This window comes from Protopterus annectens, chromosome 7.part0 (assembly GCF_019279795.1).
Source record: "Protopterus annectens isolate FY-2018-M chromosome 7.part0, PAN1.0, whole genome shotgun sequence".
Taxonomy (NCBI): Eukaryota; Metazoa; Chordata; order Ceratodontiformes; family Protopteridae; genus Protopterus; species Protopterus annectens.
This window is the reverse complement of record NC_056739.1, coordinates 37,363,590-37,369,743: the sequence shown is the minus strand read 5'-3', so window position 1 is coordinate 37,369,743 and position 6,154 is coordinate 37,363,590.

The window sequence follows — 6,154 nt, the reverse complement described above, 5'->3', positions numbered from 1 at the left end:
GTATCACCTAGGACAATGGTTTCATTGGTTACATGAAGGTCTGCAAATACAGGGATGTTCTGTGCTGGTAGGATGTGTAGCACTGCAATTGTTAGTTGTTTGTGGTAGTTTATTTGTAGGATTGCTATAAGAAGCTCTTTCCTTTGGAAGGATGGAATACATTTTGAGATAGGGGTTATTGTTATGTGGTTATGGTATATTAAAGCTATACCTTCACCTTTTTTATGAGTTCTGTCAGCTCTTAGAATGTTATAACCTGGAGGAATTATTTCAGTATCTAGAATATGAGATTTAAGCCAGGCTTTGATTATGGCTACTATATCTTGAGATTATTGAGATAACCATGCATGAAATTTAGTATATAAAACATATTTTTCAAACAATTAAAAAGATCCACCAGAAACTTGGCTCCTTTTACAGGGCAAAACAGTAACTTATGCACCCAACAATAAAAAGTCCAGCGTCATCCTATTTTATTCCAACCTTCTTATATGCCTTACCTATCCTTACAAACCTAAGCTCTACATTAGAATCCAAACTAGCCACCTGTTACAACAAAGTAGATACATTTGCTACTAACATTGCACACCAAGCTCACCACTGCCAAACCTTAAAACAGCTAAACTAGCTAGAGCTTAACAACTACGTAACATACTTTCAGCTAGTTATGGCACACAAACTAAGATATTATCCTGAACAATAAATACGCTGCATTAAAAAACATATTATTGCTCTAAACCCACTCAAGGGCCCTCGGTTATGGTGATAAATTTCTACTAAGCACCACTAAAGCAAATAATTCATCAGGGGACTTACTGTACTGCTGTCACATCTCCAAACTCTGGACACCATCCCTACACAAGTAAAAATGATTAACAAACTCCCAAGCTATAAATCCCAGCTCAAACCATACCTTTTCCAGTCCTAGTCATACTCATACTCATGTTCATCACCAGGTGACCTGTAGTGAAAGGAAAAACTTATTTTTGCTTATTGCCAACTTTTTGCCCTCCTGCACTTGAATTAATACGTCTCTTTTCACCACCTCCTTAAATAACACTTCTCATCTTGCTCTTTTTCTAAATGCCCCATCCACAGCTCTGCCTGTCTAATGCATCCCCTGTATACCTAAGTTACAAAGCTTCTAGATACACCGATTCGGAGCAGGCAGTCTAGATAGAACTAACCCTATACCATGTTCTTTCAGTCATATACTATTACTATACAATACTGATATATCCCCTCCCACATCATTTTATAACGTACTTTATTATATCTCTTGAACTCTTTACAAACCTATACAATACTTACATCTCCCTTTCCACATAACTGCATACCTTACTTCATTACATAACTTGAACTACTAGCAAAGTTTTTTGCTGTAATGTAAGAACACTAAACTTATTTACAACAATGTTTCCTTCTACAGTATCAATCCATTTACTCCTGTTGATGTAAATATGTTACTGTATATACCTGTCTTTTACTTCTGTGTTTTTTTTATGAGAAATGTAACTGTTGTTTTTCTGACAACTGCCTGTAATTGATTTGTTAATATAAATGTACTGTGATGGAACTTTTCTCCCAGAGCGTCAGCTGAAAATGGGATCTGCCTAGTCAGACTTTCCCAGTCTACAAAGACAAATAAATAAAATACATTTTTGGATTAGAAGATCTTCGGTTGCTGGGATGAATGCAAAAGTATATTAGTTATATTATACATAAAATTAACCTCCCCTATCTTTTATAGAGCTAGATGCCTAAAATAATGTTCTTAGTTTAAACTATGCTCATTTTTTAAATAAGGCTTAAAAACACATTTACATACAAATATTTCAAGCACGGGCATTAATGCCCTTCTAGCTTGCCAATATACCAAAACATTTGTTCCCATAATAAGTATCCAGGCTGTTCTTAAAAATATCTAAACTAGTACCTGCTCCAATGTAATTTGTTAGTCTGTTCCATGCATCAGCTACTCTGTCAGAGAACCAATTAGTACACTTCTCATTCATATAGAATCTTCTACATAGGTTATCTGACGATTCTCTATTACTTTATGATAACCCCAAACATTCCCAGAAGTAGTTGTCCCCTAAATTCCCTATATACCTGAATAAGATCTCCTTGTAGATATCTGTAAGGAAAACTGTACAAGTTCAGATATTTTAGTCTTTCATAATAACATACATTTTCACATCCATGGATGCCCTTCATATATTTCCACTGTACTCTTTCCAGTTTATTCATGCTTGTTTTCCTATAGGGTTTCCATACAATGACTTCATTATGTTTGATTTCCTAGACTTTATAAATCTTTTTATACAACCTATAGTTCTATAACTATCATTAACCAATTGGTCGATATGATTAGAAAAACTCATAGCTGAATCTATCCATAAACATAGGTCCTTAAATGAGTCTACAGTTTCAATTACTGTGTGCTGTATTAAATATTCAGCTTTCAGTTTATGTCTCCCAAATCTCATATGCTTAGTTTTTGATGTATTTATCCCTCCTGTGCCCAAATGGTCAATTTACTCAAGTTATTTTGAAGACATGCCTTATCTGTAACACATGTAATCAGTTTACCCAATTTCAGGTCATCTACATATAGACTGTAGAACACCTCAGATAAAAAGTTTGGTCTGAAAGATACAATCTGTACAAGTAAGGGCCTAGGACAGAGCCCTGTGGGACACCCTGACTGTAACCAAGGAAAGTGTAATTTTTTATTACATTTGCAAAGTTACTACATTTGTTTCATTAGCACCGTAATTAGTTGAAGATGAGCAGTCTGCAAATGCAGGTAATTAATCATAAGCTATGTGAATAGTGTGTTCTGGGTGAAATCTGTGACCAATAATGTATTTACCTTTTAAAGGGATATGGGCAAGCAGCTCTGTGGAAAACAGTGTTCTAAGTGAAATCAGCAAGGTGTGATGTACTACATTTTAAAGGGATGTTAGCAAGCCGTTCAATGAAAATAAATGCAGTTTAAGACTGTGGAATGTGAGTAATTATGCAAGTATTCACTTCCTCAGCAGCCCCAGTATTTTAATATGGTAAATATAACAGTGCACAATGCAGTTTATTTATTTATGGATGCCAATGCACTCTCTCTTAAGGCTATCGTAAACAGGCAAATTGTTTTTCACATCTAGGAGAGGATTAGAGATAAAATAATAACAGCAATCCATGTAAGTGGGACTACAGGCTCCAATGTTTACATTAGCATTGTTAGCTTTAAATATAAAACAAGTATTATTGGTGTGGCCATGGACTGGGACCTATGCTCCTATATGGTGGGATAGATTTCCTCTTTGGACAGTACACACACACCACATATATATATATATATATATATATATATATATATATATATATATATATATATATATATGTGTGTGTGTGTGTGTGTCTGTGTGTATATATATATATATATATATATATATATATATATATATATATATATAGTTTTTGTGCATTTTTGGTAGTTAAAAGGGGATTTTTTGCTTCTTTGCTTTTCAACATTAAACATCTCTATTAAGTTAACACTTAAGACACAGGCACACATACAGTAATAGAAAAGAAATCAAAGCATATTTACATTTGCCACATTCATGCATTATACATCAAGTTTCCTTCTTTTTAACAATGATTCACTCCAACATTACCTAAATTGCTCAATTCTTGCCTTTCTTTAAACCTCACTCCTCCTCCTGAACATTATTCTGCATGCATTGTTCCCACAAATTCTATTTATTTCTCTGTTATTTGTGTGTATGCTCTACCGCAATCCTTAGGATTGACAACAAAATGTAGGTTTTGTGTTTTCTTATTTTATGTGTATGCTGGTAGGTTGTCGATGCATTTCCATGCACACCAAAGACTCATTAGTCTCTTCCTCCCACCCCATCTACATCTCAACTGTCCCCGATTTTTATGCCCATATACTTTTGGATGAAATGTTTGCTCTGCCCCTTCTAAAACTGAAATTTGCTTTGAGAAAAGACAGAAATATTTATAATTTTTACAGATACATCTGTATTGCATTTCCAGAACGTACCTGATAATTTAAATTGTTTTTCTATCACGTTTCTCAGTTTGTAGTAACAGTATTTGAAAAGTGTCCCCGATTTCAGAACTTTTTCAGTTTGAAAAAAGTAGACCCCCAAATGAATTTGAGGATGCTTGTGCATTTTATATAGCCCACCTAATCATGAAGGGATTTACATCTAGATCAGGGGAGGTCATCGTGCCTCTTTACTCATCCCTCATCAGGCCCATAATTGAGTACAATGCCCCTTTTGGGATGTACCTTACCAGACACCTGCAGCAACTGGAAAGACCCCAAAAGTACCTCACCAAGAGGATCAAATGGCTCAAACAGATGCCATATGCTGCCCGGTTAAAGAAACTCCAGCTCTACTCAGTGGCATACCACCTGCTCAGAGGCAATCTGTGCCTGACGTATAAAGCCATGTCCAACCCGGAATTAATGGACATGCTGCACCTCAGAAAATCCAAATCCCATCGAGCTACGCGCTCGAGAGACTTGAACCTCAGCACTGAAATAAACAGGACATGCTGGCGGGATAGATTCATAACCCAGAGGCTCCCTTCACTCTGGAAGAAAATCCCAGTCCAGGTTAGGCAGAGTCCCTCATTGACTCTCTTCAAGAGGAATCTTGATGAGTGGATGGGAGATCGTAGGTTTACCCAGGGTATCACCTCTGTGTCACTGTTAGACAGAGGCACAGTATACTAACCTCGAAAAAGGGCATAGCAAAATTAATTTAAAATGGGTGGTGAAAGCCAAACACACTGTGGCTAGGCTTATAAATGCCCTAGGGCAGATAGCCTAGGATGAACCTATGAACCTATGAACCTATGTCTTTAGCTTTTGTTACTTAACACCTGGCTGTCTGATTTGACCTGGTCATCTAGTAAATAGGAAATGTGCTGTGAAATTAAACCTGGTCACTGAGGATAACTGCCTTAGCCAGAAACCTACACTTGAGTTTGCCCTGAAACCCAAAATCTGAGCTGTGCCTCTTCAGAAGCACTTCTATAGTTTGCTTCATTTTGAGGAAATTAAATTATGAATTGGGAGGTTGAAAACTTCAAGCAGTAAGTTATTTTCCGTTGCTGTTACAATATGTTATGTTTTTCCTTATTACTGGGGGGGGGGTCGGGTTTTTGTGGGTCATCTGCATGTGTCATTTGAATTGTTTTAAATGCTGCATGTAAACACCTCAGAGGCTTTTGAATAACTATTTTCTGGTGGACTACTGTTTAAAACCATGTTCTTGTTTATCTAGTGACCTGCTTCAGATGTGGCATTTTCGGTGGGATGATGATTATGTGACTGGTCCACTTACACTTCTGTTTAATTTTTAACAAAGATTGGCTGTCTGTACTATTTTGTATGCACCTGCAGCAGCAACGTCACATAAGAACCAGCAGATAATTAGCATAATCAAAATAATTTCATATGCACAGATATAATACAATAAGAAAAGTGTTTCCTCAAAAATCCCCTTTCATTTATTTTCAGAGCTAACGTTACACCCTCAAAGTTAGAATCATAACCAAGTTCTGCGAAGGAGGGTGTTTTTTACTGAGTGAAGGACCCCTGCTTTTTCCTAATGTTTAAGTTGATCCAGTGCAAATGTAGCCTTGTTGTGCTACACAACTGCAACTTTTATGTGGTGATAACACACTTGTAAGTAGCTTCAAGCACGTTCTTCAGTTAAGCACAACAAAAAGTATTTTCTGACTTGGATTTCACTTATCATGGCTTCATTGTCTGTTCTTGTGCTGTGGCATTTCACCTGCAAAGGTGGTGAGTTCCTGTACAGATTGCATACATTTCCACTGTATACAACGACAACTGTGTAATAGCACATTATTTACAATTCCACCCTCTACAGTGCAAAGTCCCAACCCTGGATATGTACATGTGGCATACAGTTCCTGGGTGTCAGGAGACCAGCCTTAAACACTGAGTTATAATTCCACCTCTTTAAACTGCTAGTACTGACTGCCCACTGATTCCTAAGTGTACTGGTGAATGCAGATGACCACTATATTGGCAAACTCACAGACAGAATCTAATAAACTGTTGTAATTCTAACTGTGTTTGATTTTG